The sequence below is a fragment of the Castor canadensis genome, chromosome 16 (genome assembly GCF_047511655.1).
Source record: "Castor canadensis chromosome 16, mCasCan1.hap1v2, whole genome shotgun sequence".
Lineage (NCBI taxonomy): Eukaryota > Metazoa > Chordata > Mammalia > Rodentia > Castoridae > Castor > Castor canadensis.
Window position 1 is genome coordinate 40922437 of NC_133401.1, and position 27669 is coordinate 40950105.

The following is a 27669-nucleotide window of genomic DNA, read 5'->3' on the forward strand; positions in this document are numbered from 1 at the left end:
CTAAGATATATTGGAAACACTTTTACAAATGTTACAATGTACCCTTAGATTAGTGCAACAATAATATGATAATAAAACACATTTTAAAAAGAAAAGTAAAGAAAAGAATTTGGGGGTCTAGTGGTAGAGCACCTGCCTAGCAAGCATAAGGCCCAGAGTTTAAACCCCACTATTGACAAAAAAAAAAAAAAAAAGTGGGAAATAAGCTAGCATTCTCCCACACTTGCTAGAATGAAAATTATGTTCCCTGTGGTTTGGCTGGTCATTCACCATTTTATTTTTTTGAGGCAGGGTCTCACTATGTAACCTAGGCTGGCCTGAACTTGAGATCATCCTGCCTCAACCTCCTGAGTTCTGGGATTACAGGTATGTGCCACCACACCTGGCAAACCAATGTTTACTGAGTGCTCATTTGAGCTGGCCACTGGGTGAGGCACTGAGATGCCACATTGAACGAGACAAGGTCCTTGATCCCATGTAGCTCCCCCACTGCTTGAAGAGACAAATAAAAACTAAGAGAATGAACAAAAAGATCATTATGGCTCATGATCACAAAGTTGTTAAGAAACAAATTTACAAATGTATTTTTAAAATCATGGTTTACCTCAAAAAATTCTTCCAGATGGTAGTCCTATTTTTCTTGTCACATTTATCTAGAAATCAGATATGTTCCCTAAGAAATGGGTGCAACCAAGGAATTTTATTGGGATGGGCAGGAAAAGCCCCAGTGTATCCTGGGGAATACTGGAAGCCAGCAACTTCTCACCCTTATACCCCTCTGCAGAGAGCAGCTGTTTCTAGGATCTCACATCTTTCCTCTTCTGTCAGTCACCTCTACACTTTCCTGGGGCTTCCTGGGCTGGCTACTCACCCAGGCCTGAGAACTGGGCTTTTCTTGCAGCATTGGTGGCTGTGGCCCTGTGGTTTTCAGGCTGTGTTCTTTAAACTCACAAAATTCTACAACAGACCTCTTGCCTCTATCCCCTAACAATATGTGCTCTTGAACAGACTGGGTAAAATGGGGCTGCTGCCTGACCAGACAGCACAAGTCATAGGGGCAACAAACCCAATGCAATGCTTAATTCAGCAGGTACACTGAATTAGCTTTTTTTTATGCATCTTTTTCCTGGGTATTTAACAAAGTAGAATAGAGCTGGGTTGCAATATCCACCTTAACCACTAGGTGGACTGTGCTCAAGAACACTGGAAGAAGAGCTAATTCACACCAATTTGTCAAGCCTATAAGCTTCAAAACTTCTTTGTATCCTCATTCCCAAACCCTACAAGGATACAACAAAATGAGAACATAGGTGGAAAAATTCTCAATAAAATACTTGCAAATCAAATTCAACAACACATCAAAAAGATCATACACAATGACAGAGTTTGTTTCACTCCAGGAATGCAAGGATGGTTCAACATATGTAAATTAATAAATGTAATACAGCATATAAACAGAATCAAGAACAAAAATCACATGACCATCTCAATTGATAAAGAAAAACCTTTTGACAAAATTCGACATCCTTTCATGATAAAAGCTCTGAAGAAACTAGGAATAGAAGGAATGTTCCTCAACATAATAAGGCTACATATGACAAACCTACAGCCAACATCATACTAAATGGGGAAAAACTGAAACTATTTCTTCTAAAGACATGAATGAGACAAGGGGGTCCACTCTCCCTACTCTTATTCAACATAGTTCTGGAATTCCTAACCAGAGCAATAAGACAAGAAAAAGAAATAAAAGGGATTCAAATAAGGAATGAAGAAGTCAAATTATCCCTATTTGAAGATGATATGATTGTATACTTAAAAGACCCTAAAGATTCTACCAAAAAAAAAAAAACTCCTAGATCTGATAAACACTTTCAGAAACATATCAGAACATAAAATCAATATATGAAAACCAGTAGCTTTTCTGTATACCAACAATGAACAGGCTGAGAAAAAAATCAGGAAAACAGCTCCATTCACAATAGCCTTAAAAAAAAATAAATTAAATACCTAGGTATAAACCTAACAAAGGAGGTGAAAGATCTCTACAATGAAAACTACAAAACCTTGAAAAAATAAATTGAAGAAGAAACCAGAAGATGGAAAGACCCCCATGTTCACTGATATCATGAAAATGGCCACACTACTGAAAACTTTCTACAGAGCCAATGCAACACCCATCAAAAAGTGTCATTCTTTGCCAAAATAGAAAAAAAAATCAATCCTAAAATTCATGTGGAAGCATAAAAGACTATGAATAGCAAAAGTAACCCTGAGCAAAAAGAACAATGCTGGAGGTATCACAATACCAGTCTTCAAATTATACTACAGAGCCACAATAAGAAAAACAGAACAATAAGAAAAACAGTACTGGAACAAAAACAGACACAAAGACCGATGGAACAGAAGAGAAGACCAGAAATAAACCCGCACAGCTCAGCATCTGATCTTTGACAGAGGAACCAAAAACATACACTGGAGAAAAGACAGCCTCTTCAACACATGGTGCTGGGAGAACTGGCTATCCACATGCAGAAGGATGAAAGTAGACCCTACCTCTCACTCTGTACAAAAATCTACTCCAAATGGACCAAAGATCTTTATGTAAGATTTGAAACTACTACAGGAAAAAATAGGGAAAACACATAGGAAATTATTTTCTGAATAGAGCACAATTTGCCCAGGAAATAAGAGCAAGAATTGACAAGTAGGATTGCATCAAATTTAAAAATTTCTGCACATCAAAGGAAACAATTATCAGACTCAATAGACAATCCACAGAATGAAAGAAAATCTTCACCAGCTATTCAACAGATAAGGAATTAATATTCAGAAATACAAAGAGCTTAAAAACCTAAATAGCAAAAGAACAAATAGTACAATAAATAAGTGGGTATAGGAATTGAACAGACAGTTCTCAAAAGAAATTCAACTAGCTAATAAACACATGAAGAAATGTTCAGCAAAGGTCAGCATCCTTAGTTATAAAGGAAATGTAAATCAAAACTACACTGAGGTTCCACCTCACTCCAGTCAGGTCAGCCATTATGAAGAAAACCTACAACAACAAATGCTGGCGAGGATGTGGGGAAAAAGAACCCTCATACACTGCTGGTGGGAATGTAAATTATTACAACCCTATGGAAAACAGTATGGAGGCTCCTCAAAAAACTAAAAATAGACTTGCCTTATGACCCCACCATAACTCTCTTGGGCATGTATCTGAAGGAGTGTAACTCCACATACAAGAGAGACCCCTGCACACCTATGTTTATTTCAGCTCCGCTCACGACAGTTGAATCATGGAACCAGCTATGGTGCCCAGCAACCAATGAATGGATAAAGAAAATGTGATGTATAATATATATTATATTATATATAATATATATATTATATATAATATATATAATATGACATAGATGCACCATGGAATATTACTCAGTCATAAAGAAAAATGCAATGCTGTCATTTGCAGGAACATGGATGGACCTGGAGATCATCACATTGAGGGAGCTATGCCAAGCTCAAAACACCAAATACCGCATGTTCTCACTCATCTGTGGAACCCAGACCTAAAACGATGACCATGATAGGACATGGATGTGGAAGGGAGGCTGTCTGAAGGGGATCAATGGGAAGGGGAAGGGGACAAGGAAAGGACATGAGGGGTGAAGAGGATCGAACACAGCATAATGAAACCTACAAACACTGTTTGAAAAGTGAGAAGGGAGGAGGGAATGTGGATATAACAGAGGGGCCGAAGTTGTTCAAAGTACACTGTACTCATGTATGGAATTGTCAAAATGAACCCCTCATATTATTAATAATTAATAAACTACTAAAATCTGTGTATCCCTTTCATTTCACTTATTCATTGGCAATACTGGGGTTTGAACTCAGGACTTCATGCTTGCTAAGCAGAACTTGAGGCACACCCCCAGTCTTCCCTTCACCTTTTTTTTTTTGCTTTAATTACCAGTCAGGTAGGATCTCATATTTTTGCCTCAGACAGTTATCCTCCTGATCTCCACCTCTCAAGTAGCTGGGATTACAGGTATGAGCCACTGCACCCAGATCTCTTGCATTTTAAACAGGAGCTGTTTCTCTCTTCAGTGTAATAGCTTAATGTCTAGCCTTTCATTGAGGGCAAAAACTCAGCACAATTCATCACGGGGCACGGTTAAGAAAGCCCACTCAGCAACATCTTCCCAATGCAAAGGAGTACAGTTATTCTGAGTTATGCAGCTGGTTTGAGGGGGTCTCACCTCCTCTGTGTTAGCTCATGCCAGGGGAAGGGGTGGGCATGACCAAGAAGTAGGAAGATTGTCTTGGCAAAATGTCAAGGAATCACCTCTGTCCTACCCACGTGGGGAAACAGGCGGTATTCCGACTTGACAAGACACCTTTCTATAGCATGCTCAGCCCAAAGCTCCTCCTCTCACTGGTGCCACCTCCAAGCCACACCACAGTCTAACTGTCCTCAGCTCAGGAAACGGCACCCAGAAAGTGGGTAACTAACCAACGTCCTACACAGCAGATGGTGAAGCTGAAACTCAAACTGAGAACCCTGAAAGCCACACCAGGATGTGTAACGTACATACCAGGAAAGCATTGACCTTCAACACTCCAATTCAAGAAGCAAAGACCTTGAGGGGAAGCTGGGCCCAAGGCAGTGTCTGCTGGAGCCTCCTGTCTCCATTGCTCCCTCTGACAGCTCCTCAGCCTACACCCCAGCCCACCCAACCCCCATACAGTCTCCCGAACCTGCAAGCTCACACAAGGACACAGCCACTCAGACAGGTGGTCAGACCTCAAGGCCACACAGAAGTACAGTCCATGCAGATTCCCAGCTGGTGCACATCTGGGCTAGCATGCATATTTACAAGGGATCAGCACACAGAAAGCACAAAGACCCACTTGGGAGGCAGTCACCCAAGGAGAGGGTACACACAGGAGAGTCCCCACCAGGAAGCTACTAACGGAGACAGCTTGAGCGTGGAATCTCAGGTGCACCTGCTCTGCATGTCAACGCCCCAGGATCTGTGGTTCTGCTGTGTACAACCCTGACTTCTGATCGCTAGATGCTAGGGTCTCCCAGCACACAGCAGGCCCCAGAGGACAGAGGCTCCTTGCCAGGATGGACACACAATCATCTCTCTGCAGATAGCTTCTGACATGGCTGTCAGATATACAGTTGGCCGTAGGGGCCCTGGCAGGGGGCTGGGACAGAGGTGTCCCTTCTGTGCCTGAGACCAGACCAACACAGTGGTGAGAAGCTCCCTGCTGCCCAGCTATGAATGACCTTGGACATGTCTTATCTCCCTTTGAGCCTCAAATTTCACATTAACCAAATGGGTTTTTGCACTACTGTAATGTTTTAGAGAGCCTTGTACAGAACATCTAGTAAGAACCGAATCCCTTCAGTCCCTGCTGCTCAAATCAGCGACAGACAGACAGACACCATCCAATCAGCCCTAAGATTTCCCCCATAGTCCTCTCCCTCCAGGGGCTCAGAAATTTAAGAGAAGATAAGGACATAAATATATTGTCCTTCGTGATGAAGTGTGAATGACGGGGCATTGGGCACTGTGGGAGTCTGGAGAAGGAAACTGCAGGGCAGGCTGCCCAGAGCAGGGCACACTGTAGCCATCTTGCAGGATGGGGACCAAGGGCCATATTTCAACCCAGAGCAGCAGATCTGCTGGGGCCCTTGGTGATCATTTCCTCACACACCCCCATGTTGATATTTACTGGGCGTATCCTGTGTGCTTAGACCCCTTACCTACACGTTTCTGTTTAATGCTCCAATAAAACATGAAAATAACAATTATTATGTCATCCTACTAAAAAGGAAAGCAGGAAGGGGGATCACCCACCCAGTGTCACAGACACGAGAGGTAAGCCTGACTCCAAGCGCCATGCTCATTCCCCTCTCTCAGCTTCTGTAACAAACACCCTGCTTCTTGGTTGTGCCCTCCTCCCCAGGTTCATTGCTGTGATAGTTTGGATCCAAAGCACCTATGCTGAAGGCTTGGTCACCAGCCTGTGTCATATTGGATGATGGTGGAAGTTTTAAGAGGTGTGGCTGGGCACCAGTGGCTCACGTCTGTAATCCCAGCTACTCAGGAGGCAGAGATCAGGAGGATCGAGGTTTGAAGTCAGCCCGGACAAACAATTCTCAAAACCCTATTTTGAAAAAAACCATCACAAAAAAGGGCTGGTGGAATGGCTCAAGGTGTAGGTCCTGAGTTCAAACCTTAGTACTGAAAAGCAAAAGAGGTGTGGCCTAGTGGGGGGGAAGTTAGGCCTTTGGAGGCATGTCACTGAAGGGGATAGTAGCACTCCAGCCCCTCCCCCATCTCTAGCTCCCTGCCACCATTATGAGAGCAGCTTTGCCCCACGAAATTTGGTGATGTTCTGTCTTGACACAGGCCCAAAGCAATGGGGCCAACCGACCATGGACTGAAACCATGAGCCAAAATAACCCTTTCTTTCTTATAAAGTTGATATGCCTCAGGTATTTTGTCACAGCAATGGAAAGCTGACTAAACCAGGAAGCCACACTGTGTCCTCATACCTGGACATCTCTTCAGAGCCCAGGGCCCTGTGAAAGGAAGGTGGTGGGCCTGCAGTCTCTAACCTTAGCCAGGCCCTGAGCCTGAGGGACCCTGCTGGCCCTCCTGCATGGCCACCGTGTAGGACCTTAGCAATGGCCTGCACCTCTGTGTGTTAGGCAACCTTTCCAGAGCCCAGGGAACCTGCTACCTCTGCCTTTCTTAGACTCTTGCTACTCACCTGATTCACGACAACCATAGCACAGAAGAGGAAGCAGAAGAAAGTGAGACAAGGGGCCCCAGAGGTGAGGCCCAGGACCCATACTCTGAAGCATGGTGACACCCACCAAGATTCCCCAACTGGCTCTAGGGAAACAGTCACCGCTGCTTCATCCATGGATGTCAGGATTCACAGTCCAACAGCTGATCACCCACAGGCTGAGCTAGGATTAATTCAAGCTTTCCAGAGAACAGGACACTGGCAATGAGTCAGCCAGCCATGGCGTAGGTCAGCTGGCCAGCAGACAGCGGCATCCACCAGTGTCCATCAGCCAGTGAGTCAGCCAGATGGAGTTGGCTGGTCAGATGACAGTAAGCTGGCCTCCTCCTTCCAAGCCTCTCTCTCCATCTCTGTTTTCCCCATGAGCCTTGGGGGAGCTCAAGTGTGGACACCTTGCCACGACTCTCTCTGAATTCCTGACGGTGCCTCAGCCAGACACCCCGAGCTGCAGACAGCAGTGTGCCAAGAGGCACGCGCTGGGATCTCACACATGGACGCACACGTACGCGCTTACCATGGAAGGCCACACACACCCCCCCCAGCACAGCACACTCTCTTCCTCGCTCATGGTCTTGTAAATGAAGGCACTCGGGTTTTCTCACGCTGAGGGACACCTGAAAAGGAACCCAATCCTTACCATCACTTAAAGGGCTGAGGAAGGGGGGTGGGACGCTAGTCTTCACTAACCAGGAACAAGCAGGGCGAGGCTGGGGCCCTGGGCTCACACTCCATGGAGCCAATCTGTAAGCCAAGGGTGAGCCTCAAAATAAGGTATATTTCTCAACTTTCCTCCAGCTTGGGTGGCAGCCACAGGTAGCTTGGAGCTAGGCAGTTAGGTAAAAACTCACTGAGGAGGGGTCCCCAGCCCTAGGGACCTCCATTCACTTCCTAGGGTTCTCTCTTTCATTGTCTCCTCCTTAGGGGACTTGCCCTATGTGGGGCAGATTTGCAGACAGGAGACCTGAATGTGCACCCTGAAATACTCCTCACCATCCTCCTCACCTTGGGCATGCCTTTTACGTCCTGTCCTGCGGGCAGCAGTAAAAGACCTTCCTGAAAATGTGTGGGGTGACATGCAGTGCCTTCTGGAGAGGATTTGCTGATGGCATGCTTGGCCCAAAACTGATTCTTGGTGGCAGCCAGAGGTCAGTGGAGAAGCAAAAGGAAACAGTGAAGGCTCTGCTACAGATTTGCATGTTAGTGGGGGTGACAGGGCTTCCTCACAGGAAAGGGGACCCCTCCCAGGAAGGCAGGGAGATAAAACAGCAGGAGGACTCCTAGCACTGCCTCTGATGCTAAGGTGAAGAGGACAGTGTGGTCAGGAATGAGGGCGGCTTCTAGAAGTTGAGAGTGTGGCCCCCACGCTGGTGGCCAGCCACCATGTGCAGACTTCTGTCTTCCAACTGTGAGTAGCTGACTCCAGCCAGCAGCCTGGGGGGACTAGGAAGCACCTCTGTGCTACAGCCTCCACAGGAGGTTCGGCCTCCCCAAGGCATTGTGAGGCCTTCAAGACTCCTGAACTTCCAAACTGTGGTGTAGTAAATGTATGTCCCTCTAAGCTGGAAACAGGAAAGGATAGAAGAAAGGAAGGAAGGAAGAAGAAAGGAAGGAAGGAAGGAAGGAAGGAAAGAAGGAAGGAAGGAAGGAAAGAAGGAAGGAAGGAAGGAAAGAAGGAAAGAAGGAAAGAAGGAAGGAAGGAAGGAAGGAAAGAGGGTTGTTTTTTTCATTAGGAACATGAGTATCTATCGTACAGAGTTGGTTGTTCATTCATTCAACAAACCTGCTACTGTGTACTAGGCCCTGGGTTCCAAATAAGACAGACAAGGACTGCTGTGGTGAAGCTTCCATCAACTGAGAGAAGACAGACATCAATAAAGAGGTACATGAGGGTCACAATGACAACGGCTGTATGGAAAATAGAAGCAAGATTATCACCCATGACTAGGAAGGTAGCTTGTTGGATAGAAAAGTCTCCTCTGATGAAGTGGCTTGAGTTTTTCCTGCCACCTGAAGAGTCTGCCAACCAGGTGGGAAAAAGAGAGAACAGGCAGGGCAGAGAAAACAGTAAATGCAAAGAGCCTGGGGCTGGCATGAGTTTACCTACCGTAACTTCAGGAAAAGAAAGAAATCCTGTGAAGCTGAGATAATGTGAGTGGATTTTAAAAGAGGGAAGAATTTATTTTTTTAATGCATTTGCAGAAGGAGGAAGGGACTAGATTGCGTAGGACACTGTGAACTTGCCATTACTGTAACAAATAATTGAGACAATCAACTTATATTAAAAAAAGGTTTATTTTGACTCATGGTTTCAGAGGGTTCGGTCCATGGTGGCTTGGCTCTGTTGCCTCTGGGCCTGTGGCAGGCAGGGCACCATCACTTCCTGATGGCTGGGAAGCAGAGGCACAGGAAGGGGCTGGGCCACGCCCCCAGTGACCTCACTTCCACTCACCAGGCCTCACCTCCTCAAGGTTCTGCCATCCCTCAGTATTATCAAGGGCTGGTGACATATGGGCCTCTGAGGGACATTTAAGATCCAAATTGTCCCAGGCCTAGTAGCGTGTCTGTGAACTCCTGGTGCTGGGAAGATGCATCTGTTTGGAGGCTGGACCGCGGGAGGCCTGGGATGGATGGAAGCCACCAGAATAGCCACGGAACTGAGGCTTGGTGGGTTTCCAGCCACCTCTGCCCAGAACGGCCTCTTACAAGGACCAGAGTATACACAAGGCAAAGACAACTCAGACTGGGAAGCCCAGGGGGCCTTCCCAGTGCCTATGGTGATACTTGTCTGCAGGTTCTAGGGCCAGCAGATCTTGTTCTAGAAATTTCCTCATTTTCTTCACAACTACTCTGTGTGAGAGTCAACAGCAACCAACACATGTCCGTCTCACGCTTACAGAGAACTACTATGCTTGGACTAAAATCTGCAGTCTACTCTAGGACCCTCAAGGCCCCGTGTCACCTGTCCCCTGAGCCCTCGCCAGCCTCATTTCCCGAGCTTCAAATACAGCCTTCTGTCTATTTCTCCCAAAGCACCAAGGTCATTCCCGCCCCAGGGCATTTGCACTTGCTTTTTCCTCTGTGCGGACGATTATCCCATCACGGAAAGTTCACCTCTTCATGGGGCTTCTCCCCATAGAGAAATGCCTCCCCACCTCCCCTTCCCTGTCACCTTACTGTATGTTATTTTCTTCCAAGCATTTATCACGGTCTGAGAGATCTTGATTTTTGTTTGCTTAGGTATGGTGGGAACCCCTAAGAGCAGGGATCTCATTGGTTCTGGTCCATGGGGCCTGGCACAGAGTAAGAGCCTGGGGTATATTTGCAAGATAGGTGGATGTGTGACATGCCCAAAGTGACACAGCTGTCAGCTGCACAGCTACACACAGGCATTCAGTTACCTAAGGCCACCATCTCCTTCCAGAGCCCAAAGGTTTTGAGGAGACCCAGGATGGAGCTGGGGGCCCAGGAAAGGGGTATCACCTGTGCTCCTGCTACTTCAAGCTCCTCTGATCTTGTCACAGTAGCTGGCCACTGTCCTCTCTCCTGGCATCAGTTGGAGCTAGACCTGACTTTGGGAGCCAGCAATCCTCTCCCAAACAGTTTGGTGGCCTTTTCCGCCCTTCATTTCGAGGCTTGGCTTAACGCTGCCCACTCCTGACCAGGCAAACACACGCTTCACCCCAGCGCCTGCCCATGTCCTCCCCAGGGACAAGCAGGACCCAGCTGGCACTAGTCACTTTGTACCTGATCTGCAGCCCACAAGACAAGCGTGACACATCAGTTCTCCATGCACTGTGGCTCCCAAAGGCTCCAGGTCACGTGACCAGGTGGACAAAGCAGAACAAGGACTCAGGGAGGGATCAGGGAACCCGACCTTGAAAGGCTCACTTCCCTCCTCTGAGGGAAAATGAAAAGCCACCTGCAAAATGAAAAGCCAACGGATTTGATATTTTCCAGCTCTGAGAAAGGAAGAATTTTTTTTAGATAAGGCACATTTATTGACCACTTACTGTATACCATCACCATATTTTATTCTCACAGCAAACCCATGGCCACAGACCTGGGCTCAGAAGGACAAAAACTTATCCAAGTCCTCAGCTAGTAGGTGGCAGAGCTGAGACATGATCCAGGCCTGCTTCGGTCCTCTTCACCAACTGCTCCACACCTTCGCTGTCACTCTGTGCACAGGACAAGTATGGCCAGCTCACCCAGGCTTGCAGGGTGAGGGCCACCACAGGGAGGGTTGCCTGCATGGAATCCCTGATAGCCTGCTGGTGTGACTTGCTGCTGGACCCCTGGAGCTCCTCAGAGGAGCAGGACTGGCCAATCTCAGAGGCTCCAGAGGTCTCCAGAGGCAGCCTCGGGCAAGTCAGTCACCCTCTCTGAGTCCTGGCTTCCTCGTGTAACACGGAGAAGATGCTTCCTATACCTGGGCGTGTGGCAAGGAATCAGGGAGGTGACACAGAGAGCTGCCAGACTGGACTGTGGATATGTAAATGGAGAAGCCAGGGTTGGGGAGGGTTTGAGGCCCGGTGCAGGCAATACGAGGCTATGGCGGGATGTTTCTGAGCAGGGGAGTGCTGCGACATGAGGGTATTTTAGGAAGATTCTTCTGGCAACACGGGACAGGTTGAGTTGGAGGAGCCGCATGGGGGAGTGTGAGCAGCTTTTATGCCTGGAAAATTCGTGCCAAGGAGCTTCCCCTCCCTCTCCAAGTCCCTCAGGATCTGAGGCCATGGGAAAAGCAGGGACTGTATCCAGACATCCCTTCCCCTCTCCCAGAGAGCATTCATGGCCCCAGGGCCTCAACGTCCGCCAGGGGACTCAAGCTGACTCCACTGCTGAACTGCACCAGCCCCTGTGTCACCAGAAAGCATTGCCTCTGCCACAGCCACCATCTCAAAGCACACACTGAACCTCAGGATTATCCCAGGTCTGCAGGACACCAAAGCCATGCTGCTCAGCTGAGTGGCAGAAACTCCCGGGAAAGGAGTTTGTCCCAGAACCAGGCCTGTGCTTCAGATGGGCCTCCTGATCCAGGGCAGGACTAGAGAGTTGGAGAAGTTCTGCTCAGCTAAGGCTTGCACCTATGGGAGGGTGCAAGTGGGCAGATTGTATCCAGGCCCCGCTGCTGGGTACCAGTCACGATGGAAGTAACCCTGGCTTCCCCAGACCCACTAGTCAGGGCATCAGCCTTTCTCCTCCAGTCCCCACAAGTGGCAGTGCCCCGAGAGATCCAGCCTTCTCAGCCACCTGCCAGTTTTCTGGCTACTGATGCTGACAGTGTTGGTCCTAGTCCCACATTGATGTCAATCAACAAACCTCAGGTGAGGCTTGCTTTGAGCCAAGCCCTGGGCCTGGACCTGAAGTCAAAAGGACATTCAGATACAATCCTGCTCTCAAACAGCTCAGACCCCAGGTTGAGACCATGAAGGTGAAAGGTTTTGGGGCAAATAGATGGCCCCAGGAGACAGAGAAGGTACAGGAAACCTGGACACCCATGGAGAGACCTAGGAAGGGTGGGGTTGCCCTGGGCAGGCAGGGGTCGACAGGGAAAAGGAACAAGTGTCCCAGACATGGCCAAAGGCCGAGGCACAGAAAGTGGCCTGAGAACACAGTGGGTTGGCGTGTTCCATGGGGCTGAGGTCTTGGACCAAGTGACACTGAGCTTAGTCTGACAGAGACGTACAGGTAAGCCAGGTGAGAGCAGAGGCAAAGCAGTGTGGCACAGAGGCAGAAATAATAGGAATCTGCTGGTGGCCTTCATTTTGACCAAGGAAGAGGGCAAGAGGGAGGGATGAGGGAAAAAGGCTCCCGAGAGAGGGTGCAGCACTGACTGGTTCCAGAGGTGGGACAGTGACACAAAGATCACATGAGCTTCCTCCCCTCGTGGAGCTTTCATTCTAATTGGGGAAACAAGCAAGAAACACACAAACAAATACGTGTACACCATCAAAATCATTTTAAACAGTAGTAAGTGCTACAAAAACCATTATAGCAATGGGATAGGGAGTGACATCTTATTTTAAAATGAAGTGGACATGGAAGGACTCTTCAAGGAAAGGACATTTGAGCTCAAATACCTGGAAGGAGCCAACCTAAGAAAGACCATGGGAAGAGAGTGTTCCAGGCAGAGGAAACAGCAGGTGCAAAAGTCCGGAGGCAGGAACAAGATTGACAGTTCAAGACAGGCAAGAAGTTGGAGTGGCTGTAGTGGAGTGAGTGACAAAGGCAGAGAGAAGAGGGGATTCAGGTCATGAGTGCTCATGAGAGACCTGGGAAATGGCTTTGGATTTCATTCTAACTGTGGTGGTTTTATTCTGAGCTAATGGGGACTTTTAAACAGGCCTGCTGTGATCTAATTTATGCTCCACCTGCCACGGGGAGACTGTGTTGGTGTGTGCTTTAATGCCAACTGGAGTTAGTGGGTGTGTTGAACGGTGTCCCTGCTTTAGCAGGTGAAGGCAGAACAAGCTTATCGGTTTGCTTGTTTGGTGGTCCTGAGCTACACCTTGTCCCCAGCCATCTTGGCTGGTGGACTAAGCAGTTCAGAAGGAGTAGTTTCATGAGAGTAGACCTCAGTGTGTGTCTTCCTGAAACCACTCCTCTAAGGACCCAGTCTTCCTTGGGCCAGGAAATGAGGTCCCTCGCCTCGTGCATACTAACTCAGCACGAAGCTGACATTGAGGGTACAAACACAAATCAGACTTGACCTTGAGGGACCTCTGGCCTGCGGCGGGAGATAGTGCAGAGCCCAGACCCTCACTAGCCTGGGTGCCTCACAGTGGACAGAGACACTGTCCACTCCCCTGGCACAGGAGCTCAGGGGAGAGGAGGGAGGGCTGTGGACAGAGGCTTCTGAGTGGGAACTGAGCCAGGGGGTCACAACAGGAAAAGTGGGCTGTGGGGCTAGATGCGCCTGAGCTCGTGTTGGTGTCATTACCGTGAGCAGGTCCCTAACCCTCCAAGGTGCCATCTTTCCCTGGGAGCTCCGTCCCGGCACCACTCTGGCCATCAGGTGACATGACAGGCCTTAGCAACAATAGTGTGTGTTATCAGTCAGTGACAGTGCCCTCCTGGTGTCCATGTGACTCAAAGTCCCATTGAATCAGGGACTCACAGGGCACCACCAGGGCCATATGTGCAGATGTCATTAGGGAGCATGTGGCCCGTGCAGAGGGCCAGACGCGGCGCTGGTGTGGTAAGTGCTGCTGATTTGAATGGTGATGTTTGCAAATGATTGGATTTTGTCTTTTTTTTTTTTTAATCAAATTAAAGTAGATCCAAGGATTTCTCTGTAATACGTCAGACTCAGGGTGATCAGCACAGCCAGATTTGGGACCTTGGGGCCAGAGGAGGGTGGGAGGTCTCTGTGCACCACTCAGATGAGTCTGTGATGGGGGCGGCTGAGGGGTGGCATTCGGACGTGGCCCTGAAGGAGTGACAGGTTTGAACACGTGGAAAGAGCGAGTCGGGCAGGAGGATGAGTGGGCTGCAGGCCAGCAGCACTGCCACAGCAGGCCGGTACACCCAGAGGTGGGCTTTTGTTTGGTTTGGTTTTTTGGCTGGAACTTTCTGGATGCCAGAGGACTGGCCAGAGGGGCAGCGGGACAGGCTTTGAGCTCAAAGATCCAGGAATATGGCAAAGTCTACCTGTGGCAGTCCCCGGGGAGAGGAGAGAGCCTGTGGGCAGGGGTACAGGCCACTCTGGCCGTCATAGTCTGTTTCTTTGTCTCCCTAGAGGTGCTGTCAGGTTGGAAGCAAGCTCCGTGGGTTTTGGTTGGTTGCTTGATACTAAGGTTGAACCCAGGGCCTCGCCTGGGCTAACAAAGAGCCCTGAGCAACTACTCTGCTACTTGGGCCACACCGCCAGCCATTTTTGGCTTTAGTCTATTTTTCAAGTAGGGTCTCTTGCTGATTTTGCCCAGGTCAGCCTTGGAACATGATTCTCCTGCCTCTGCCTCCCAATTAGCTGGAATTATGGGCATATACCACCACACCCAGCTCTCACTGGGTTTGAGCTGAGGAAACACCTCTGCCAGCCATTATTCATTCCTTTGATTAACATTCACTCAGCCTTGCACTCAGAGACAGACAGGCCAAGTCACCCAGCAGGGAGGCTTAGTGAAGTCCCTGGTGAAGCCTGACCGAGTCCTACTGTGGTAGGATAGGCTCTGCCCAGGGCAATGCCGTGTGTTCCCAGTGTTGAACAGTCCCAACAGAAGGAAGAGACACACGCAGCAGAGCTGGCAATAATAGAGAAGAGGAAACTTACAGTTAAGGGAGAGCCCATGACAACTAATCAGTCCTGGCCTGAGCCTCGGTTTGTCCACCTCTGGAATGGGTGTGCCAGCCTCCTCATTGCAGCACCCTCTGCATGAGGCCAGAGGAATAGATCTGGATCCTCCCTCCTGAACTCACCAGGCCCTGCCAGCCTTGTGCCAGACGTGTGGCTGCAAAAGTGAATAAGCCTCAAGACCAGGTGAGCTCCTCAGAGACACTGGCTGGGCTACCTTTTGCCCTCCAGGCTCAGGAGATGGTAGTTGTTGGGATCAGAGCTGGGGCTGTCCTCAGCTCCCAGGGACTGGGTTCCAGATGTGCACAACTGGCAACTGTGCTTAGGTCCTGGCTGAGTCTCAGGATGCAGGGCCGAGCAAGAAGAGGCAGATGAATTTTGACAAGGCTGCCACAGCTTCTGCAGCATCCAGGGCCATAGAGTCACAGAAACAGTGGGTATGAAACTTCACAGTGACCAAGTGTGCTCTTGTCACTTGGTGAGGTGGCTGCTATTGTGCCCATTTTAAAGATGAGTAAACTGAGGTTCAGAGCAGGGACGTGACCTGGCAGGAATGGAAGAGATGAGATTTGAGCCTGGGGTTGTTGGGCTGTCCAGGTAGAAAGAAAGAACATGCATGAGAAGAAGTGGACCTGGGGCAGATATGGAGGCGAACAGAGTTGCTCAGCTTGATCAGATCAGCACCAATGGCTGACGATCTTGCTCTCCGTGCCGGACGCTGTGCAGTCTCTTTGACACATAACATTTGGCTGTAATCTTCTGAACACCCCTGGAAATATGAATTGCTAGCCCCATGCTCTGGATGGAGAAACTGAGGGTCAGAGTGATAAAGTATTTCCTTCCCTTTTGGCTACTAGAAACAGTGCACCGTTAGTCGGTCAGTTCTCTCAATTCATGAGCTTCAGTTTGTGTCTATGAGAAGCTCTCTGTGTGTCCTTAACACTTCTCTACTTTCAGTCTCTCCTTTCAATGACCAGAGGGCTAGCCTCAGACTCAGGGTCCAGCCTCAACACAGAGCCGGTCCAGAGCCCGGAGCCAGACACTCACAGGGTTTTCTTCTTGCTGCATCGGAGAGCATCATTCCCTTCCATGTGTGTGAGCGGCACTGGCTTGCTGGTTTGAAGCGGCCCTTCGAGGGTTCTTTTTTTAAATAAATGCAATACAGGGTTTTATTTTTGTAAGTGAGTGAAATTAGAGAGAAATGTTAAGTCAATAGCACAGGTGGCACAAATATGTGGCAAAAAAAACCATGGAGGTGCTACTCCAGTGAGCAAGGCTGACAAAACGAGCTGTCACCTCAGAGCCAGGCCATGGCAGATCAGAGTGTCACCAGAAACAGCTGCAGAGACCCCCAAGAAATTGCCCAATACTCCTCGTCCAGGTAGCCGCAGGCCCTCTCTACAGAGCCAGGACAAGCCACTGCCACACTACTGAATGTCATCGCTGTCCTAGACGTTCACAGGGCAGAAGGAACAGTGTCCCTGGAGGAAAAAAATCATGAAAAGAGGAACTCGGAACCCATAAGAGCCCACAGTACGAAGTCACGGATGGTCCACACCGGCCCTTCCCCCAACCCACATCCAAGTTCAAAGCCATCTTGAGAAAACTGCAAAGGAAAAACAAAGGTTCTGGAACTGCACTAATGGACTCAGATCTTAGCTGCCTCTTCCGGCTCAGTGACCTTGAGCAAGTGGCTGCTCCTGTCCAGCCTCCTCCTCTGCACGTGGCTTTCAGCAGCCCTAGCTCGTTGGCCAACAGCTCTGACACTCCATGTCAGGCACAAACTAGGCAAGTCCATGTGTCACCCCAGCCTGGCATCACTCTGCCAAGTGGTCTCAGAGAGGTGCAGTACCTCGCCTCAGATCACAAAGCCAGGAAGTGCTGGGCTGAGCTAGGAGCCAGGCTCTCCAGCTGTGCCCGCAGCCCCCTCCTTTTGTCCCAAGACTCTCCAGTCTCCTCACAGCTCCTCCTTCCCTTGATGGTCCATATTCCTTTCTTCTGGACTCTTCCCTTCAACAGGGGACAGCCAGCCTCCATCTGCTGGGCCAACCCAAGAGCTCATTCCCATACCCCAAACCTCTGCTATCCTTGAGGCCTTCCCCTCCAGCCTGGCATCTACCCCACAAAGCCACTGCCAAAACAAGGGCTGTCAATTGCATGAGACAGATCCCTGGCTCAAAGTGGAAAGGCAGAAAGAGCCCATGTGACCTCGCCAAGCTTCAGTTTACCCTTAAGTACAATGGGGTCTTAAACCACCATATAGTTGGTGTGAGAATTAAATGAAATGATACGTGTTAAAGTCTTAGCCCTGGGCCAGGCAGGTGGTGAGTCACCATTACTAGTGTGTTACTGGCACCGTTTCATTCTTGTTGTTATTATTATTATTATTTATTATTATTATTACCACAATGCAAGGACTATGGTCGGAGACACTGGCCTGTGTGTGGGTTAAAACCATACAGACAGACCCACGGACAAGCAAGCCTCTGAGATCACAGGGAGCCATGATGCCACACAAGGAATTCTTTGTGTCAGAACAAGCCAGCAATGCAGTCAGAAAAGCATCGGCCATCCTGTGCCAAGGTGGGAGTGAAGCACGCTCACCAGCGCCCCCTACAGGCCAGGTGCCGTGCCAGGGCATGAGGGCTTCAACAATGGCCAGAAAGGGGGTCAAGTCTGCCCCTGCCGGACTCCCACCACAGGAAGAGATAAACCTGGAACCAATATTTACTGAAGTTCAGTCCAGCTAAGAAAAATTGTATTATGCCATAAAAATGGCTACCAGAAAAGGGTTGGTCTGAAGGTATGGCCAGCAAAGACTTCATCCCTGAGCAAGTGGGGATGAAGGGATGAGAATGTAGCAGGGGGAGCAGCTGGAGAGTAGAGATCGCTGGTCTATGCTACAATGTTACCCCGGGACTAAAGGGGGTGAAATAAGCTTTTACTATAAGGCAGAGTGGTTGCAGCTCATTCTAGATCTAATCCAGCCATACCATGCACGCAGTAGGAACCAACGTAACAAGTCTCTTTTACCCCATTCCCTCTCTCAAATAATGGACACAGTGTCAACCACCTCACTGGTAAAATAACAAAGGTGGGGTCCTGAGCACAATGCCAGTCAGTCCTATTTTAGATGCAAGTGATAGAAAAATAAGTTAAAATGGTTTAAGGGGGAAAGACATTATATTAGTTGGAGTAACAGAAAAATCCAAGCGATGAATTTCAGGAAGGGCTTGATCTAGCGGCTTATGCAATGTCATCAGGTTCAGACTCTATCAGTTCTGCTTGTCTCTAGCTTTGCTTTCCCCATGAGCAGGCTCTTTCTGTACTGTGACCTGTGGCTCTGGGCTTCACACTTTCCCAGCTCAGTAACTCCAACAGAACAGGTTACCTCGGGAGCAGTTTGTGATAAACAAGGCCAGTCCTGAGTTATAGCCAGTCTCTACAGCTTGAGGGAAAGGGAAATCAATTTGATCCAAACTTCATGGCCAGAGAATGGGGGAGTGTGATTCCAGAAGAATATTAAGTTTACAGGGTAAAAACAGGCAGTCTACATTGACCACAGCAATTTGTAACAGAATGCCTAAGAGTGGGTAATTTATAAATCAGGGATTTATTTTGGCTTACGGTTCTGGAGGCTGGGAAGTCCAAGAGTTTGGCACCAACACCTGGCCTGCTTCTGGTGTGGCTTTGACTTGCAGCAGAAGGTAGAGGGCAAGTAGGCAGGAGAGGAAGGGGCAGCCTCACTTCCTCACCCTGCTCCTGCCATGATTAATCCAGTCCTGGGAGAGCAAAAGCCCATTCATGGGAGAAAAGCATTCATCCAGCCATGACCTGAGCGCTCTCATCAGGCCCCTTCTGCCCTCACTGCTGCCCTGAAGAATCAAGTTTCCCGCCCAGGAATTTCTAGGATGCACTTGAACCATCACACAATTACAGACACAGTGGCACACCAAAAAGGCTGGCCAGCCACTCAGTGCCACCTTATCCTCCTCCAAGCAGGAAGTGAGCCCTAGCTCCCATTCAGGATGGCAAGGCTGAGTGCTAGACAGGCCAGACAACCTGGATGCAAGAGCCTATGTTACCTTCTAGCTGTGTGACCTTTGGCTGTGTGCCTTTCCCCATCTGGAAAAGGAGCACAGCTGTGGTGCTCACCTCATAAAATTGTGTAGCTTAACAAGATAGTCTACAAACTGCTCAGATAAGACTCCCTTTCCTCAAACCCCTCTGTGTGCCACACGCTCAGCCATGTGCTAAGTACAGTCCTCATGCAGTCTTCAGGACAGACATTACTTATTATACACCTGAGTTTTGGATGAAGAAACAGAGGTTCCTAGAGGCACCCAGCTAGTGAATGGTGGAGCTAGGGCCCAGCCCTAGGCCTTCAGATTCCATATCTGAGCTCCTGCTGGGATCTGCATGGAGCTCAGCCGGGGATCTAACGACTCAGCACTCCCAGTCCAAAGACAGAACAGGTTTCCAAGGAGAAGGAGGAGAGGTGTTGGGAACATGCAGTTATTTACAGGATGTCGTGTGGGTTGCTGCCTGCAGGAGGGGGCTGTCCTGAGGTGAGCGAGGAGGGGGAGGAGCTGGTTCCTCAGTTTCCTCCAGAGCAGAAATGACAGCGCCAGCCACTCAGAGGAGGAGAGAGGAGAGGAAAAAGCGAGTGTGGGGAGGCTCACTGCTCGCCTGGAGCACAGAGGTTCTCACAGGGTAGAAATGAGAGAGAGGAGACAGGTGACTATGGTCTTTATCAGGACCTGACCCCAGTGACTGTAGGTCTCAGTTTCCCCAGAAGTGAACAAGCAACGTGTGTGAATCCTGAAAGCCCTAAGGTCTCCAAAAATGGCAATTTGCTAAAGAAATTGATGAGAAAAATGAGGTAAGAGAATTTGGATCACTTCTGGGCCAAAAGGCGAAGATCAAGTATAACAAGAGAATTCGGGACTAGGGACAAGTGAATTTAACCAGGACCCCATGATAGGTAGGCAAGTATTTTACCTCTTGAGCCACGCCTCCAGCCCCATGGTGGCTTCAATCTGCTCCTTAAACCCTCCCAATATGCCTATCCAAATCTGATAAGACCCAGGCCTTTCATGAGAGCTGATAAGGTCCCATGTGACCTTGGTTCCACACTTCCTGCCACCAGGGTCCCTTCTGTCCTATCTGGGAAACAGGCCAAGCACATTCCCAGCCCAGGGGCATGACCTTAGGGTCAAACTTCCTGCCTTTGATGTCACAAAGGCCTCTTCTTGTCCTTCAGATCAAGCACAAAATGTCACCTCCAGGATACCTACCTAGGTATCTCTTTCTCCCATCACGCAGGTGTCTTTCTTCAGAGTACTTGTCACTCTGCAGCATGTCTTTCTATTTATTTGTCAACTGTCTGTCTACTCCAATGCAAACGCTCCCTGGAGCAGGGCCTCTTTTTCTTGACGCGCCCCTATTCCAGCACCAGGGCATGTCTGGCCCAAGAAAGTGCCTGGGGGACAGCGTTTAACGAGTGCATAGATGTCAGTCTTACCAGGCACAAATGTAGTGGTTAGTTCTAGCTGCTGTTTACTGCATGCCTCCCATGTGCCTGGGCCTGGGTGTGTGCTATTTCAGCCCAGCAACATCCCATTTTGCAAATGAGGAAACAGACACTCAGAGAGGGAGGTTGACTTGCCCAAAGTCACAAAGTGAGGACGTAGCAAAGTCCAAATAGGCATCCAGAGCCCTTCCACTCTGCAGGACCTAGGGAAAAGAGCTTTAAAGAGGAAGTGTGTTTTAGGAAGCAAGAGAAGCCCTTTGGAAAGACATTTCTGTAGTCCCAGAGTGTGAGAGCTGGGAGCTATGAGCTCACGGCGCCTGAGGTGGAGATGGCTGGAATGCATCCACATCTAGCTAGTCTATGTACCTAAGCATAAGCTATGCACCCTTCCCAGCCCCTTGCAGTTGGTGAACCCAAAGCACTAGGTCTGGTGAATGATGGTGGGCAGAAAAGTGGCTAACTGTGGATCTCCATCTGGGCCATTTGAGCAGGACATCATTAAGGTGTGGGCAGATGCCAGAGGAAGGCTCAATGTCTGGGAGGGAGTCAGCACCAATAGGAGCCAGCACCACCTCTGAGCATGAAGAGTGGGGGATCAGTTAACAAGCCTACAGAAAGAGCCACAAAGCAGGAACCAGCAAAGGGACACTCCAAGGATCCTCTTTTCTTTGCTTCCAATCCCTGCCAGTACCTCTTTGATAAAACCCAACCAGAAACCCAGCTGGAGTCAATTGATTGGTCCACATGGTGCAGAGCAGGGGGACATAGCGGTGGGAAGGAACTGGAAGAACACATGGAGGTAGCATGGGACCCCAGTGACTCTCCCTACCACAATGCCCCTGAAAGTCACATGCTGAGATGGTGGCATCATAAGATGGTGGAGCCTCTATGAGCACCACCAGCCTTGCACACAGCCTCCTTCCTCCCACTGTAGCCTCAGGTGGTCTGGCCATGACACTGAGGAACAACCAAAATACAGCAAAAATAAGAGATGTATGCGAGGCTATTGAAAGGAAAAGGCATCTTTAGACAACCTTTTAAAAAGTGATGACTTGGGATCAAGAGGCCTGCTTGGGGCAGGAAGGCATTGAAATTATGCAGTCCAGAGATATTCTGAAAGTCACCTTGGGAAGGGCAATACAGCCAGGAATAAGTCTTTCAAATGCATCAAATGGAAAAGAGGTCAGATAAAGAGCCGGCAGGATGCTTGATGATCACAACCACGGAGGAGAGCTCAGAGCTGGAAACAGGGTTGCCCAGAAGATCTGAGGAAGCCTCCATCTCAGCCTCCACTGACGAGGACCTTGGGGAGATTCCTGCTCCCAAATTGTCTTTTGGAAGTAGGGGCACCAAAGGCACTGTTCTTAAAAGCAAATGTTCCCAGTCCAACTGACAAATTAGACACAGACAAATCGCCAGGAATGAATGGCACCTGCCCAACGATGCCATTCACTCAAGGGTGAAATTGCAGAGCTCTTGGCAAAAAATACGTGCATTTTTGAGGAGATGTGGTTATATGGACTGGGATTTGTGGGTATGACGTTCCCACTTTGACTAAGCCTGAGGAAGGACCCATAAAGCAAGCTCTTTCTGGAACTTCAGTCAACATGACCATGGGACCAGGCTACAGTAGTGAGGAGGTGGCAGCTTCGTGACCAAGGATAATCAACTTCCTGGAATGTAGAGATATTATATGGCAGGTCCTCCTGAGATCAGGGCCTGCCTCACTGGACGTGTTCTGAAGGAGGAGACACACAGCTCAAAGTTACAGATTCTAGCAGCTGTCCTCCAGGTGACCAAGACAGAAACTTAACGCAAAGCAACGTAAATAGGACGGCCCCATTTTACTGGCTCATGTAAGTGAAAATTTCATGAACTGATGAGGCCAAAAGGGATCTGGATCCTGAAACACTGTCACTGGCCATCAGAGATTTGTTTCGTAGGAACAAATTGTACCCTTGACTCAGCTCTGGGCTCCTCTGTGTTGGCATCACCCTCAGGCCGGCTCTACCTGAGGTGGCAAAATCACCAGGTGCTCAGGCCCATGTTCTACCCACGGAGTCATCTATTTCCCGTTGTTGTCAGCTAAAGTCCCAGGGCTATCTCTCATTGGCTTAGGTTGTATCTTCCCAGAGCCAATCACTGTGGTCAGGTGACTCCCCAGGGCTCTGATTAGCTGGTTCTGGATCTAATGTCCACCCAAGAAGCAAAGCAGAGAGTAAGTCCCACCCAGATCATAAAGACTAAGCCTGGAGGAGTGGATACCCCACTGAACAGGTCACCACAGCACATGATACCAAGATCAACCCAGTGACAAAATGCCACTACGATGGCCCCTAAGCATGGAAGGGGCCCATGAGGTTTTGTGTGTGGACTGAGAAATGCAAAATAGCTCCAGGAGAGGGAAGTGCAAGATTGAAACATGGATACCAGAGCGACTGCTGTGATCTGTGGCCCATTGAAGGATGCAGGTCTGCAAGTCCCAGCCCTGAGATGGGAACCTCAAGGTCTATGAACCAAGCCATTTCAATCCCTAGCAGGTGCAGCAACGTCGTGCATGTACTTCCTGCGTTCTGGAAATAGTTGTTGACAATCTGCAATCAGAGGACCTTGGGTTTCAGAGAGCTGGGGACTCAGGGATAAGCAGGATATGGTCCGTGCCCTCGGGCAGCTTACATCCAGTGGGGGTAGACAAGCAGATGTGTAAATTAAGAAAGGAACAAATCAAACACCAGAGGGTATAGTGTTTGGGAGAAGAGTGGTCAACAGGCTAGGAAAGGAGGCAGAAGTCAGACTGAGAGAGGCCCTGTGGATTTGGACTTGATGCTGAGGCACTGGTGAGTCATCGAAGGCTTTTGAGCACGGGAGTGACATGAGCAGGATGAGGCTTCACTGTCTTAATGGAGCCAGATAAGACCCAGTGGAAAGACACAGAGATGATCAAAGGGCCAGCAGCAGGCCTGTGGAGGGAACGGAGCAAAGACTGGAGAGCCCAAGGCAGGGGGAGCCTTGATCAAAGTCAGCCAAGGGAGCATTTGCACTTCCTGCCACTGTGCCTCACCGAGGCAGGACCGAGCAGCCAGAGGCATTAAAGACTGTGCAGCTTTGTTCAGCTCCCATCGGAAGAGGTGAGTGTTGCACACACAAAAATGCCATTTATATAACTATGACCCTAACCCCATGGGAGGAGTAGTCTGGAAATGGAGAATAAAGCACTAACAAAGAGGTTCTGGAAGAGTCCTGAGTGACATCACACCACGGGGGTGTCTGGGATGCTCCTTATCCGTTATCAACCACTTCCTGAGGGCCTGGACGCTGAGCCCTGAGACCAGAGGCCGCCATCGCCCTGTCTCCTTTTGGCACTCCCCTGCCCCTGTGTGTGCTGGACTGAACAGTGTCCAATTTGCCAACAAGGAAACAGACACCTGTATAGTGTTTTTCCCATTGAACCCCAGGACCCGAAGAGTCACCCCTTGGTCCTCACAGGGCAGGGATTGGCTCGAGAACACCAAAATCAGAGAATACTCAAGTCCCTCATACAAAACGGTGTGGTGTGTGCCATCCTCCCTTGTACCTTCAATCATCTCAAGATGACGACTTGTACCTAGTCCGGTGTAAAGGCTGTATAAATAATTGTTTAGGGGATGATGATAAGGAAAAAGTTCATCCATGATCAGTATGGAAACAACTGTTCTTCAAATATTTTAGATTTGCGGTTGTTTAATTTCACAGATGTGGAACCTGTGGATTCGCAGAGCTGGTTGGGACTCATTTGGATCACATGGCCTGACCTAAGCCAATCAGCGCATCCCACCCTGCTCCCCAACACACACACACACACACACACACACACACACACACACACACACACACAGAGGTTACATGCAAATTCTACACCGTTTTCTATAGGAACTCAAGCATCCAAGGATGCTTGGCGGGGTTGGGGGGGTGCATCCTGCCAGGGTCCTGGAAACACCGCCCATGTATGCTGAGGGAGGACTGTACACTTATGGCCACCACCAAAGCCCATGTCCCAGGAGGGAGGAGCTGGTGCTGGGTGGTAAACTAAGCTGTGGCCCCTGTGTGTTTAAGAAAAGCGATGCATTCAGACGTATGTTCTAGAAAGCCAGGATTCTTCTACAGAGAATAAATTAGCAGGCAAGAGCAGAGGCAGGAATGATGGTTAGAGGCTGCTGGTGAGAGGAAGGCTGAGCCAAACTGAGCAGAAGACAGTGAAGACCGCCAGCAAGAATTTCTTACAGAATCCTAAGGCAACCTTCTGGGGCCTTGACCAGCACCCCATCATTTGTGATAATCTTCAGGCCTGAAATACCCAGCCCCATTAGTGACCAGTTCATGGCAAGCTCCTCATATAGGATGTCCTAGCAGAGTCACCCAAACTTGGACCAGTTGCCCTGAAGCTTCAGAGCAAGGCGTGGCTTCCAGAAACCCACCCATGCCCCTCGGGAAAGGTGGCACCTGTACAGACACACCACCTTCAAATGCTGATGCTTCTAGATGTTTCCCTGAACAAGGGGCTTAGCCCTTTGAATCCGAATATCCCTGACTGAATATAAAGTGGAGGTAATAGCATTTAGTGTAAGGAGGATGCAGGAGTGGGGATTAAATCAGATAAAGATTATGAATCACCTACCCAAGTGAGAGGCTCAGAGAATAAAACTCCTTCCTTTACAGCCCCTCTTCTAAGCTTTCGCTGGCTTCATCTTCCTAAGACCACTCCAACCTTTGCTTGCCAACTAAAAAGGGGGGTTGGTTTTATTTTGTTTTTGTGCCAGAAAGAAACAACTGGAGGGTGAGTAGCATAGAACAGCCATTTTTAGATTTGTGGGTGGAAAATTCCTCCTGTTCTTGAGCCTGAAGTCTGAGCCTTCCTGGACTTCCTGCTCAGGTGGCTCCATTTGGGAACCAGTCCCCTGTGGGAGAGGAAGGAGGAAGCCAAAAAAAAATTGGGGGGGGGTGGAGAAGTAAAAATAATAAAAAAGATCTCCTCCATTTTCCTCTAAGCTTTAAATTTTTTCCTTTCTCATTCTAACTTAGACAAATTTTGGGAAATTAAAAGGAAGAGTTTTTTGGTCAAGGAGGTCATCAAAGGAGGTTTTTCTAATGGTCACCCAGTCCCAAATGCCAGGAGTTGCTGCCTGCTGCTGGGTTGTTGGAGGGAAAAGAGCATGTTGCACTGATAAGGAAACTGAGAAAAGTCACATGCCCTGCAGGAAGGGGCAGGGGCTACTGGCATCTAACTGCACATCACTCCATGCCACCCGTCAATGCCTCCTCCAGGAGACCTCCAAGGTGACATAGATGGCCCCAGAGCCTTCATGCATCGGGAATGAATGCCAGCTGCCCAACCCTTTCCCTGCTTGAAACTCCCAGTTCCATCTGCTTGCAAGCTGTGTGTGTTTGATTCTCCTCCTCAGAGCTCTCTCCTCACTGGGGCAGCACTGGCTGCTGTACTGTGGACTGTTTGCGGGCATCTCTCCCCCCGCTCACTCACTGGTTTCTGAGAGTCTTGGATCTAAAAGGCTCCCGAGAGTGTGAATTGGTGCATGTGTTATCTCTCAATGGATTATTTGCATCTCTGCGCAGCAGACAGGAAGAGAAACTTCAAAGTTTCTTACACCTTTGTCTGCGTGGGAGAGTCCTGGTGTGTCATAGGCCCTTCATACATGGTCAATATATGACTAAGTACGTGAAAAATACTATCACACAGGGTTGTCACATGTCTTACAGGGATGACACTTTGGCTTGATAAAGGTCTTAGGAAACATGAAGCTGATGCTGAGTTGTGCCTAAGAAAGAACTTACCTAGGACTTAGATGCTGTGTGACCTCGAGAAACTTCCTACCTCATTCTGTTTTCCATCTCTGCTGGATGAACAAAAGATAGACTTTTTAGTACAGTTTTTAATGCATGCCTAGTTGATTGCCCTCCATCATATTCCTTTCCTCTAAACATATTCTCTCTCTCTCTCTCTCTCTCTGTCATGTGTGTGCCTCTCTCTCTGTCTTTGTCTCCTTCTCTGTCTCTGTCTTTGTTTCTCTCACTCTCTCTCTCTTTCTGTGTATGTGTGTCTCTGTCTCTCTCTCTCTCTCTCTTCCCTCCCAACCCCTATCAATCTCCAAAATGTCATTCTTCTGTCTCTGGCACTCTCTTTCATTTCCTTGACCAAAGGCCCCATGAACTTGTGAATAGCTTATTAGCTTGTTTGTGTTCTCAATATCCCTGCTTTAGTAAAACACCAATAATACCCTCTTGAATTCATTTTTATCAAAGATCAGATCTGTCTTGTGGGCCAGGGTGTGCCGGTCCTAAATAGAAAAGGGAAGTCATTTCCGGCTCGCTGGCTCTGTGCGCTCAGGACTCTGCTGGCTGCCTTTGCACCAACATGGAAGGAGCCTCTATCTTCACAAATGTAGCGACACCATGGTGACAGCTCTCCAAGGGGCAGGGGCAGAAGAAAAGGCCTTCCATGCCAAATGGAGCAGAGAGGCTGGAAGATGAAAATTCCTCCTAGAATGAGAACAAAATCACACTTTAGGGTCACTTCCAACTCCACAATTCTAGACATTGAGATGCTTTTTTTTTTTTGGCAGTATTGGGACTTGAACTCAGAGCCTCACACTTGCTAGGCAGGTGCTCTACTACTTGAGCCATACTTCCAGTCCTTCCAAGATAGGGTCTCTTGAACTATTTGCCCAGGACTGGCTTCAAACTGCTATCCTCCTGACCTGGAGCTCTACCTGGAGAGTCAATAAAAGAAGGAACTCCTCATTCCCAGTGCAGAGACTTTGGCTTGCTCCATGTGGAATGAGGTTCAAGAATCTGCAATCTTTGTTTTGCTTCATTTTTGTGTTTTGGTGGTACTGGGGGTTGAACTCAGGGCCTCATGCTTGCCAAGCAGGAGCTCCACTTAAACCATTCTACCACCCCTAACTAATCATGGATGAATTGATTAATTAAAGCACATCTGCTCCTGTGAGGGTAG

General features: G+C 48.8%; 1 protein-coding gene and 1 long non-coding RNA gene across 3 annotated transcripts in view; one reads left to right on the forward strand and one right to left on the reverse strand.

Annotated features, from left to right (window-relative positions):
* The window catches only part of Cplx2 (complexin 2), an 80971-nt gene that overhangs the window by 35936 nt on the left and 17366 nt on the right, over window positions 1–27669 (forward strand). The gene's annotated exons all lie outside the window — the stretch shown is intronic.
* The window catches only part of LOC141418212 (uncharacterized), a 57051-nt gene continuing 56173 nt past the window's right edge, over window positions 26792–27669 (reverse strand). For both annotated transcript variants that reach the window (XR_012442890.1, XR_012442891.1), the window contains exon 3: window positions 26792–27194. This is a non-coding gene — a long non-coding RNA (uncharacterized lncRNA). The remainder of the gene's footprint in view (window positions 27195–27669) is intronic.